This window comes from Temnothorax americanus, unplaced genomic scaffold, assembly GCF_048541705.1.
Source record: "Temnothorax americanus isolate GAGA-0224 unplaced genomic scaffold, ASM4854170v1 Scaffold27, whole genome shotgun sequence".
In the NCBI taxonomy this organism is placed as follows: Eukaryota; Metazoa; Arthropoda; class Insecta; order Hymenoptera; family Formicidae; genus Temnothorax; species Temnothorax americanus.
The window spans coordinates 1202628-1215555 of NW_027509411.1; the positions used below are offsets into that span (position 1 = coordinate 1202628).

The following is a 12928-nucleotide window of genomic DNA, read 5'->3' on the forward strand; positions in this document are numbered from 1 at the left end:
TATATCGCGTCAGTAAAATTTAACGTCATATCTTCTTGCAACGATGGTAGTTAGTAGTTTAATTGCAAAATAAAAAACACTTAAAAATGTTTTAAATGTTTTGTTACATAAGAGAAGCATTAAATCCTGAGATGTGCACTTGATAAATATAGCGGAAAATGCAATAAAGCACCGTTTAATATGACCAGAAAAAGTAGTGTAACTCAAGCTTAAGTCGATGTGCAAGGTAAACATAATTGCTCATGAGCCCCGCCATCTCGCGATAATCTGCCTGATGGCGATAAAGGATGGCGATGCAGCGTTGTGACGGTAAAACGGTTTTAACGATAATTCAAAGCACGAGTTAAAGCAACGTGCGTGACGCGATAATTCCCCGGGTCTGGCATGCTTTTTATACATATTAGAACACAAGGTTTCACCAATCTTCCACCCATAGGAAGTCGCGGGTATATCGGGAAAGATTAAGCAAAGCAGCTTATCTCATAATACACATAGGAACAAAACGCAATAGAGTAATGGAGAAACAAAGAGTGACAAAAAGAGAGAGAAAGAGAGAGAGAGAGAGAGAATGTGAACAGTGGAAGACTCGGCAAACGGGCCAAGATAACAAAGTGCATTAATTTCTGAAGAAGAAATGAGGTTCGCCGCGAAATTATTTAATGCCACGTCTACGCGTTTCTCTTACGAAATATCACGCGCTGGAGCAGCCACGAAGTAACTTCCAAGAGAAATATCGTCGGCGACGATCGATATCTCACGTCGCTCTCATAATTATTGCCGAAACCGTCTTCTAGCGTCACATATATGTCTTTTCATGCAATCACATTCAGTCATGTAACAGAATCCATGTTTCTCCATCCACTATTAAGATAAAAGTACCAATACCGGGACACTTAAAAGTAGGTAAATGTACCAAAGCCTAGACACGTACCTATGTCTGAATACCTTTAAAAAAAATAAATTTATGGAAATAAACGTTTGAATACTATAACTAAAGTTTCAAACTACAAAAAAACAATATTTTTATCTTCGATTTTAATTCGCGTTATACTTATAAACAATAAAGGTGTCCAGATATAGGTACATGTCCGATTATTATATGTTTACCTTAAATCGATTTTATCTTGGCGCTATAAATTATTTCGCTACAATACATTTGTTAATTTTTCCATTGTTCGTTTATTGTAGCGACAAAAATGAAACGATCGCGCAAATCGCAGTTGGAAAATTGTTCGGCGCAAGGTGGAAGAAACCAATCGATGTCAAGAATTCTGATACGGCCTACACGGAGCAACGCCTGCCAGATTAATGATCCAGTCGCGATTACAACCGGCCCACTACTCACGGCCGCATTAGAGTCTCCCTTTCTCGAGGGAGATCGAGATTAAAGCTTATTACGCTGCGTGCGAAATTGATTTCGCGTACTCCCTTGTTCTACGATCGATCGAACGCTCGTGTATAGTTACAGTAGTTAAATATCGCTGCATTTGCATGTCTTTCGCATTACATTGCGCACGGAGTTATATTTCGTTAAAACGCATCGATCGTCACGATCGTTATGTGAATTATGTAAAAAAAATGTTGAATGAAAGTGCGATTGCTACGCACATCGCAAATCGCGATGAGAGACAAAGATACGTGGGACGAATGAGTGCACGGTGCAACTACGTTACTATCACGCGCTTTTACACGACTGTCACGTATTGAAAATCACATGGTGATGTCAATTTTCATCTATAGGGAGCGCCGACTGTATCCTGTTAAAAGTCAGTAGGTCGATTGGCAATAACCGACGATGATTAGTTCACGCGTCGTTCACAATCCGACCTACCGAAAACTCACGTACGAGCAATTATAACCAACGAGAAAATACGCGCGCGCATACACATGCATAAAATAACGTAATCTATCCTTTGTACTCAACGTATATAAATTTACTTTCATATAAAATTAATTGTCATTGTTATTTCGCACAAGAATCGAAATATTTCCGATAGAGTGGCGTAATTCGATGACACAGGTAATATCGTGAAAACTCCATTCCTTAAATGACACGCACTTTTCTCCTTGCCTTCATCTGATTGCTTTTCCTACAGTCTCGCTACCAGAAAAGAAAGCGAAGGAAGTTCCGACGTAGATCATGTTGTATCATCAAATTATGTCATCCCTCACCCTACCTTTCCTGGAAATAGAAAACTCATCTTCGGAATGAGCGACGCTCGTCGTTTTTCCGCAGACTAACACTGACGTAGCAACTCCGTTTCTCTGTGTTCCTCGTCGTGAATCAACAAAATCGTAGCGACTGCGCTTGATGGCCGAAGCCAAGCTGCGCCTGACAGTCCTCGTGACGGCAGGTTTCGCGCGTTTCCTCTTCTGTCTATTTACACTATAAACGTCGATTGCTCATGGCATACACAATCTATATCGGACGGCCTGCTCCGTTGAAAATAAAGATATATATCGGGTAGAAATGTGTCTGCGTCGGCTGCGACTCTGTCACTGACACGTATTACGTTCCCTCGTGCTCCTTCAGATAACAGTTGAATAAATAACCGATCGGTATTACGCGCGACGTTAATATCAGTAACAATACGGGATTCTTCAAGTCCCTCGACTCGTTTATACATTCAAATCACGTACGTGACTGTTTAAAAAAAAAAAAAAGAAAAGTAGGTCGAAAAGATGAGAATTTCTCGATATCAGTGGAAGGCAAATGTTGAAATTTATTCGCACTAAATCACTCGATGAATGGACGATCACGTCTCGCTGCGATCGGAAGATGCGATTATTATTCCTGTTCTCTTGTTTGTCAGTAACATGCCCTTTTCGGGGCAGAAGCTTACAGTCGGTTTCGAAACTCTTGGGAAACTTTTAAGTGCGGAAAATAGAAGTGACCTGAGCGGTAAATGCAGAAGCGTCATTTTATGCGAGGTAAATGATACTATCCGCAACGGTAATATGCGCAATTATTTCCTTCTGTGTAAGTCCGTGTTTCGGTCCTAACGACCGAAGGAAAGATGATCTCCCGACAAATCGCTTCTCCCCGGAACTCCCACGTTCCTCTATCCTAAATTCCAATCAAAACTTGTATCAAATCAGCATATATATAGAGAAATGCACGACAGCAATAAATACAGTATTTTCTCCGGGCGTGTTATCTACAATACTAATAAATAATGAGAACGTTCTAAATTCTAAAGAATCAATCTATGTTCCTTATCGCTTTGCAGTGTTAATCATACTCGTATTAACTCAATCTTTTTCGTTAGTTTAAGCATTAACAAAATCACCTACTTATTCAAAACGAAATGCGAGAACACAGGAACGCCTTTTCGCTTGAATAGCGACAAACGTCGCGCAGTAACCGCGACTGAATGGCGTACTGGCGGGTCTTGAATATAAATAGGACAGCCTCGCATCCACCGTGACGATTCGGGCAACGAACTGAATGCTTCAGATCGCGAGCGTGCAGTGCGTAACATTGCATGCGCGCGCGCGCGCGCGCGCGTGAATGAAACAGTCGGCGAGTAGGCACGCGCGAAACGCATATACGCGCCGAGATAGTCGGACGCGACGCGCAATGTCAAGGGAAATCGACGTGCAGGCGAGCATATACGGTGCGACGTAGCCGCACGCGTCGTTTCATTCTGATGCTGCTGGTCGGCCGCTGATGGCCTAACCGGCCAAATGCGCTTCGCTGTAAATGGCGTGTAAAGTGCTCGAACGCGCATGACAATAATGTCACACGCGGGTAGGCAAGTATGATTAGATTTTGGCGGTAACGCGCGCGAGATCGGCCGTCCCGCGATTCAGTTCCATCTCCCGCGCCAGACTGCATGAGTTCTCTCGCGCTTTATCGTTGCATCGATACAACGTTGGAAGGACGAATTCTCGCGGCGCAAAATACGTTTCGTGTATAAGTGTCTCGAAATGATATATAGACTATTTTCGTAATCACTGCCGATTTCCAACAACTTTTGTTCTGCTCCGATAGCGAAAAATATATATTACACTTCGATAAGTATATCGCTCTATTAATAATGAGCCACTTTCATGTTCTCATATGTCTTTCTCAGTGTGTATCCACCGCAAATCCGGACTACCGTAGAAAACCAGTTGCCACTACCTTCTTAATTGTTCGACTTCATAGTCAACGGAGAACGCATATAGTCGCGCGATTATTCGATTAGCATAGCCCGCGCGCGTATATAAGTATCTGGAGCACTTCGTGTGCCGTTTTGCTAAAACGTAAAGTTACTAGGACTGGGATTCGCTTCAAAAGCAGGTTCGCAACTCCCGCGACCCAACCAGGCCAAAGTTCATTGCCGTCGCCTCTCCTTTTCTCCTCCTACGATTTCTACCTCTTGCCGCCGCGCCGGTCTATCGGCGGTGATCGATCGGTCATACGATTAAGGCCAAGCGATTACCTCGATCTTCGTGGTTCTAGGTGGTTATGTGACGAGGGCAGGTATTGCATAATTAATGAACGGTCAGAGAAATATTCGAACAACTGCAATCGTACACTCGCGCCGTCAAGACCCCGCAATCTCGTTAAAGCCGATTGAAATCAAGAGTTAAACAGGCCAAACTTTATTTATAGCCTTCTTTTTCTACATATTGGAACGCAAAAGTCGAACGCGTGCTAAACTAATTATGCTCAATCATTAAGTTATGCGATTATGTATAGACGATTACAAGAGAAAAGTTAATTACACACATACAGATAAAAGATTAAATACAAAAATAAAACTTTTTGTTCTGGCTACAATTAATGTAATAAAAAGAAATATAAAACATATCTATATATCACCTGAAGAATGCAATTATCTGCTGCATGCATTTACTTATCTCATACAATTATAGGAAATATTAGCACAATTAATGGCATTGATCATTAGAATCAACCAATTTAAAATCTTATTTTAAAAGTTAATAAATTATTTCCTAATAGGTTTTCCGTAAAGAAAAATAAAGTTCTCGAATAAATAGAATAATTCTAGTAATAAGAGAAAATATAATTAACCTGCCTTATGAAAGCACTCAATTATTAATTAAATTAAAACTGTGAATTCCTTCCACTGTTGGTTCCTTCCTGTTGGTTGTCTCTTACAGCCGTTTTAATGATTGAGAAAATTAAAAGAAATGCAATATGATTTAATCTCTAACTATTTCTATCATAATTCTGGGGCCTGACTTAATTGGCATTGCCATAATGTAGGATAAACACGTATTGCACGTATTGTGCGTATTGTTGGTATTGTGCGTATTTGTGTGCATATGTATATTATAGTACTGTGTATAATTGTACATATATATACAATAGTATCAGCTTCCGGCTCTCCGTTTCGTGTAAAACAAATCCAATTGCCACGTCAGCGCTATTTATCCCAATCGCAATTTCGTAATAGCTTAACGTAATCGATTATCACGTACGAGACTCGCAGTATTAATTATAATTCCGCGATTAATCACGCTTAATTGCGCGACATCATTAATTTCGCATATACCACAATCGTCGCCGCGTCTAGTCGCCTCGTCGCGTTTCTCTGTTTCCTCGCGTGCGAGAAAAATGCACGCACAGATGAAATTCGATCCTCCCCCAAAACCGGGTCCACCGGGTCGCATTAAACCTCATAGAGCTCGTTAATCCGCAGCGATGCGCTCGTGCTCGCGCGACAAAGAGACGTACATAGGAGAAGCTATACGTGCAGAATCCGTCGTGTAATAAGGTTTTATGATTTCAGAGCGGCGGCAAATGCAGCCTCCGTTGCTGCCGCCGCTGTTGCTGCACTCACGGTGCGAGAGTCCGGAAGACGAATGCAGCAACGGCACAGTAGCGAACGTGCGCGTGCACCATCGCGTGTGTTATCCTTTTTGTCTTCCTGCGTGCCGTCTATATACGTCTCTATGTAGGTATACGTACGGTCTCTATCGCGCGCGGTTTTACGACAGTTTTATCTAGGCAATTAAAATTCTGCGAATGAGCCGCTCGCGCGCGTCAGTGTCGCGCGCTCAACAATAAATAAATCAATGGGGCGCGTGCATTTCTTCGCTCCGTCGAGCATGACGGCCTGATCCCGGAGTGAAGCTACGTTCGACGGAGCGAATAGCCGACAGAATCACAAAGAACGTGTAATTTTGCAAATTTTTAGAATCCTCCTATATCGACGGCTATATAATGCGCGTCGTGACGAGATAATAAGAAACGATAACTTTAAACGTGTTATAAATCAACGATTATTGCCAATTCTCGCGGCTCGTTTGGCACGTTAGAATCTGTAGTTTAAAAAACAAGTCATATAACGAAAAGTCATATACGGTTCTTTTGTCTATTATTTCTTTGGATAAGTTATTCCCCGTGTCATTTACGGTTACTACATCGGCACGATTTCCGCGGTCGTGAACTCACGAATGTTGCACGGGGAGCTGCAAAATAAAAATGTGTATGCAATATACCGGCCTATCGATATTCTAATACACTTCGCACATAGCTCACTATCGTAAAACATATATAGGCGTCGACGTGATTACAAGTTCCGGGATTTCTATTTCAATCCTACCCTTTCGCGGCGCGGAGATATCGCTGGAATGCCGTATTAGTCTAGCCCTCGTAACACTGCACCGCGAATGCGAAGGTACGGCACGATATCGTCAGAATTACTGGCAACAGCATAGGCAGCCCGTACGCGCATTCGCGTATATACATCCAGTATAAGCCACATTACAAGGAACTGAAGAGCAACCCGACCTCATGCCATTCCACGCGAGCATGTAAAGCGCCTTTGTTCGCGCAATTGCGAACGCGATATTAAAAGATGCTTTAGGAAATGAAACAACGTACCTCTTATTGTCCGGGATAATAAGTATGACAGATCTAATCTCGCGTTTTCATCTCCAGTCGAGGGAAAAGATAAAATTGTCTAACGATGATCGCGAGGTAATTTCGTTCCGCGATTAATTTTCATATACTCTCCAAAGTACCTGTCAATGCTCGCGGCATATAAGACATTTTGCGGCCAGTGTTCGCCTCCTTTAATCTTCAGACTCGCGCAAATCGAATAACTCTCCTTTTGCACGAATAGCGAAGCATGATTCTCATTGCAAAGATCTCGCATGTTAGATGTGGGGCAGGGTGGTGGAAGGAGTGGAAGGCGCAATGGTGACACGAGAGGGCTAAAGTGACATATGGGGCAACCGATCCGTGACGAGATAGAATTACAATCTCAAGGGTAAGCCCAAGGTTCATGCCTAGTTAAAGCGGCACCGCTCATGTACGCTCGAGAGTCCGCGCGTTACATGCGACTTGATTAAGTGATGCGAGTCTCTCTGTCGAAGGGCTCTCTCCGCCTATATCACGCGCCAGACTGGTACAACCATGCAGTTTGATTTAGACGCGTGAATCGAGACGTAGAGGTCGCAAATATCGGAAACAATGGGCGGAATTTTGATAGAACGTCTAGTGCGAATAGTTGCTATTCGACTCTCGGTATTCCGTATTTGTATAAACAAGTAAGATTCAAAACGTAAGAGTCAAGCAGCAACCGATGGCGGGAGAGACTGGACACGGTTACTTTAATCATTAACATTACTAAAATGATTCCGTGCCGGGCGTATGGGAGCGTATAATCGTCAGTTACAGCAACAGTGGAATCGATGGCTACACATGTAGTCCGATGAAATCCGCCGGCAATAAATTTCCCGTGTATTGATGCAGGGAGGCGGCGCATTTGCATATTATCTGCCAGAATGCTCCTTCCTGATTTAACATGTAATTTCGAATTCCGCCCGAGAGTCGCTTCCTGCTGCAACGACAATGAATAATTTGTGTTTGAACAAAGTTGCAGCGATAGCGACGCGATGTAAATGCGCGGTGATCGTCGGACTGTAATTACGACGCACGGACGAGTTCGGAGCGCTTCGGCGTGCTCCTTCGTCGTTGCCACACCTTTTTGCAACGTTAACGAATGCCAAGTGTAACAACGACAAAGAACAAAGCAACCGGTTTTGTTGGGCGGAATCGTCGGAAGGTCTTACAGCAGCAGCAGCAGCGCAATCCTTTCGGACACGAGGTCGAGAATACGAGAGAACGACGGTACAGCCACAGCCAGCCAACGTACGTCTAAACCGAATAACATGGTTGCCGAGAGCGTCATGTGACCCTACGAAGGGGAAGGTCAGAGAACCCCCCGGAGATCCGTTCACGTCGGACTCTATTATATCGGTAGCTTCCCACCTGCCTCTTCCTCCCCCGGGCACCAAACGGGCATGCACACGGTTACACGAGGGTTGGGCACAAAGAAGAATACCAGAATGCTGCATCTACTGACACCACATATCTAATACACGACGCGGGTCACGCCGCGTGTCGTACCTAGCTATCTAGCTAGCTAGCTTGCTAGAGCTATCTACCTACCTACACCTACCTACCAACGTACCGAGCAGATACCGAGAGGGGAAGGTGGTAGAGATGGTTACGGCGGCTGCGCGGGCGAGAGCGCACGTTCCACCTGCTCGCATAAACCACGGGATATCCACTTTGCTCGAACATACGGCTAGATACGCTCGCATAATGGGCGCGTATACGTGTGTAAGCCCGGACTCTCCGTACCTGACGCCACACCGTGGATGCAGAACGGATCGCATGCCGGCCACGTAATGGCGATTTACGTTCCCTCTTTAAGTCGCTCGGCTTGCCTCTAAGCGCCCGCTGACACCGCGATCTCGCGTTACAGCGACCGTACCGTGCCGTTACGGCGCGGCGTTATACATATCGAACGAATCGCGATAATCGACCGAGGCATGACCAAGGGTTGAGAATCCCGCCACGGTTTCGCTCTCTGCTCTCGCAGACTCGCGTTGGCCAAGAAGAGAAAAAACGGATTCTGATGCGAAAATCTGCAGATATCCCCAGATACCCTGATTCGTACCCGTAAACGATCGCATAAATGAAGACTCACACCACTGGCCCGAGGTAATGTATGGTTAAATCGCTCTAATCGCATCATCCCATGTAAATTTTGAGTAACACGACGCATTACCGACAAACAAGCGGCTATCAATCTGTCCGTCGCCTATTCGGCCGCTGCGGGGAGCGGAGCTCCCTTCCATATACGGAACACAGTTTGCAGCAAACCGATGCCGCGATGTATGTATGTAGGGACCACCGAGCTTTGTTAGTGCCGACCGATCGACACCACCAGCGGCAGCGGCGCGGCGTTTCCATGGGAATTCGCAGCGAATTCGGCCGTTATATGCGAATTCACGCGGTCTTCTCTTGTTTAATTAACACCACTATCAAAGCGCAACAATTCCGTATCTTTCACGCAACCGAACACACATGCAGAAGCAGCAACCGGTTAGATAATTAGTGCGATAATTGGTCGTCGTTTTACGAGTCCCGAAGATTATTCGAGTTTCGCGAGAGTAACGAGAGAGAGTTTCAACAAAGATATCACCTACAGTTAGATTTACAAGAGTTATAGATCTCCTATCTCTAATTGTACGCGATACAATCAATTTCTATGTCTATGTTTTAAAGGGGTAGTTTATTAAACAAAGACATCAAGCGGGGTTAAAATATGATACCTATTAAACGTAAAGTTTCATTTTGTTTGCGAATTTTACTTACGCGGGATAAATTTGTTGCGTTTGTATCGCTTAAATTAATAAATCCTTTTGAACTGCGCGATGTAGGAATAGCAAAATTGATATTACTAAATATCAAAGGCAACAGAATTTCATGTCATCAACGATGCAAATACAGCATAATTATATCAAACATCGCGTGATTAATTACCGTAAGTCGAGATGTTTGCACCTGTGGTGACTCGATAATTCCTTGGATCGATAAGCATTACTGGTAACTAACTAATCCTAGCAATATTCAATGACCATGCCATAGCGCAAAGAAAACCGCACTGAAGGAGTCACACATTGTGTGATTGTAACATTATGATTTCTCATATATTCTTAAAAACAAACCGCTCTAAGAAATGTATTTCAGAAAAATAGAAAACACATTCTTGTTTCCATTGAACAGTTGCATGGTTAAGCAAAGTATACTTCTCTTCTCATTCATATCGTAATCGTCATGCAGCAGTCGAAAAAATCGGTTGCCTTATCTTCTCGCTTTTATACGATCAATATTTCAAGAGACTGTTACAGTACATTCTTCCTTTGAGCTCCAGCGAAGTAGCGCGTGCAGCTTTCGCAATTTGAGATAGCCCGAGCTTTCTTGAATTTCTGTGGAGATGAAACAAGCACCTCGTAGGAATGAAAGTCTGTCTACTATAACACGAGCGTGACAATACATCCTCCCGAGTAAGAGCAGGTAGACAAAGACAGTCGACTGAAACTTACTTTGCTCTTTTTTGCCACATTTGCCACAGTTAGATATCTATATATTTTTCACTGTTGTAATTTTCAAGGGAAATTGATTATCCAAATTTATTTAAAAATCGAATAAGAGATTTTCTACTAAAAGACTGTAATGTAATCAATATTAAGATATCAATTAGAAAATCGGGTTGCATAATAAAATCATCACTTCACATCTTACTTTTGCAATCTTGCAACAAAATGGGCTCGACCAGGTACTTCGCAATTCTTCATATCATTCTTCAAATATTTGAAGAACAGTGCACGATTATAATTAAAAAATTGTGTGTGTGTGTGTGTGTGTGTGTGTGTGTGTGTGTGTGTGTGTGTGTGTGTGTGTGTGTGTGTGTGTGTGTGTGTGGGTGGGTGGGTGTGGGTGTGGGTGTGTGGGTGTGGGTGTGGGTGTGGGTGGGTGTGGGTGTGGGTGTGGGTGTGTGTGTGTGTGTGTGTGTGTGTGTGTGTGTGTGTGTGTGTGTGTGTGTGTGTGTGTGTGTGTGTGTGTGTGTGTGTGTGTGTGTGTGTGTGTGTGTGTGTGTGTGTGGGTGGGTGTGGGTGTGGGTGTGTGGGTGTGGGTGTGGGTGTGTGGGTGTGGGTGTGGGTGGGTGTGGGTGTGTGTGTGGGTGTGTGTGTGTGTGTGTGTGTGTGTGTGTGTGTGTGTGTGTGTGTGTGTGTGTGTGTGTGTGTGTGTGTGTGTGTGTGTGTGTGTGTGTGTGTGTGTGTGTGTGTGTGTGTGTGTGTGCGTGCGCGCGCGCGCGGGTGTGTTTTAAATCTCTACAAAATTACCCAAGTAATATAGATTGATAAATTAAGTTACATACCATATATAATAATTCCTTCAGTGCGTATTCCTTCGCATCCTATGCATAATCATTAAATACCTAAAGTTAATTCATTACTAGCTATGTTTATCATAAAATTAGTGAGAATAAAAGACTTAATACTGGTTTATTCATAAGAGAAAATTCAGATTACAAAAAGTTAAACATTAAGAATGAAATTAAGAACTGCATAAAGATGAAACTAGACGAAGGGGAAAGCGCGAACGGAAGGAGAGGAAGGAAAGAAAGCGACGAGGCAGCTGTTACGGTCCCATTGTTAGCCCGTCCGGCGCTCCGCAATTATTTACCGGCACGTAGAGACTGGCGAGAAACATCACGCGAGAACAGAAACGCCCGACGACTTATGGCGCTTCGAGACACGAGACAGTCACCGATCGTGCCTCGTGCGAATACGCGCCGCTTTTTGCAATGCAAAATCTACGTCTAGCGCGTAATACGCCTCATTCGTCACAAGCAGCAGTGTGGCGCCGTTCGCCACGGCATTACTAAATCTCCGCCACGTAAGCGCGGCAGCTTTCTTCCAGATAAGGAATTAGCAACAAGGAAGCGTCAGAGCGAAAATTTTACTCTGACACGAACAGGAAGTATGTACGAGGAGGATATCGATAAGGATACTAATGATTCAAACTCAGCAAAAATACTATTATATAATATACGAAACTGCTTTATCATATGTGAAATCGACATTGTACAAATAATATGCGTTAATTAAAAAATACAGTCTTTTAAATTAATATATAAATGTCTAAATGTAGGTCAAAAACTCTCTAATTTCCGGTTATATTCTTCGTCTCTAGCATGAAATTATTAATGACAACGTATATCATCCAATCAAACTTTTCATTACTTAAATATAATTATAGATTATACGCGTAATTCGGTATATATTCATAAAAAATAAGACGTATTAAGTCGTGGCAGAGTCAATGAACATTTGACATAAATCGACATTATTGTACAGCGCTATACAAATCAAAGTCAATCTTTACGCCCAGGGTTTTTCGTTGTTAAGGGAGAGTATCACAGAAAACGTTGGTGATTACTATCTCTGTTTCCAGCTCTCAGAAACGAGCGAAAGTACGCGATGCTTCTTTTACGAGAAGCGATCTCGTTGTCTCTTTCCTCCATTTTCTTATTCGAGAGATAGAAAATACGTAAGCCTTAATGAGTAGTAGTTCAAGCAGACATTAAATCAGCATCCAATTCATGATCCTTCCGCGCAGTGTTGCAAGTTATTTGAACGTCATGCATTAGATCAATTTGCAATGAATATGGTTTTTGATCCAATCTTTTAAAAGTTTCTTTTTTTAACCGTTATCTTGTGCGCGAGTTTTTATCATAAGTATCGTCATTTTATTACTAATCCCCATTATTTCGTTTAAAAGCTGAATTGAATACACGTGTACGTCTTACGTGCGTGACGCGACCTTCGCTGGATAATCGTATTACTGACGATAGACTGATATCGCGATATCGTAAATTCGCGCAAGATGTCCTTCCACATCTCTCGGTTTGCCGCGTCAACCAGCAACTACTAAGCGAAACCACCCACGCGTAATTTCTTGATGAAGTGGTCGTTTGCGGAGCGACTTTAGACCATAAAATTATATTTGCGAAAACTTCGACGAAGTGTCTACAAAAGTCCTCGAGGATATGTATATCTTATTGAAGGTTGTAGAGTAAATGGCTACGCTCGGACTGTGTTATTACAT

General features: G+C 43.1%; 1 protein-coding gene across 7 annotated transcripts in view; it reads right to left on the reverse strand.

Moving 5' to 3' along the window:
* Kug (FAT atypical cadherin kugelei) overlaps positions 1-12928 on the reverse strand; it is a 351540-nt gene that overhangs the window by 316605 nt on the left and 22007 nt on the right. The window lies entirely within an intron of this gene.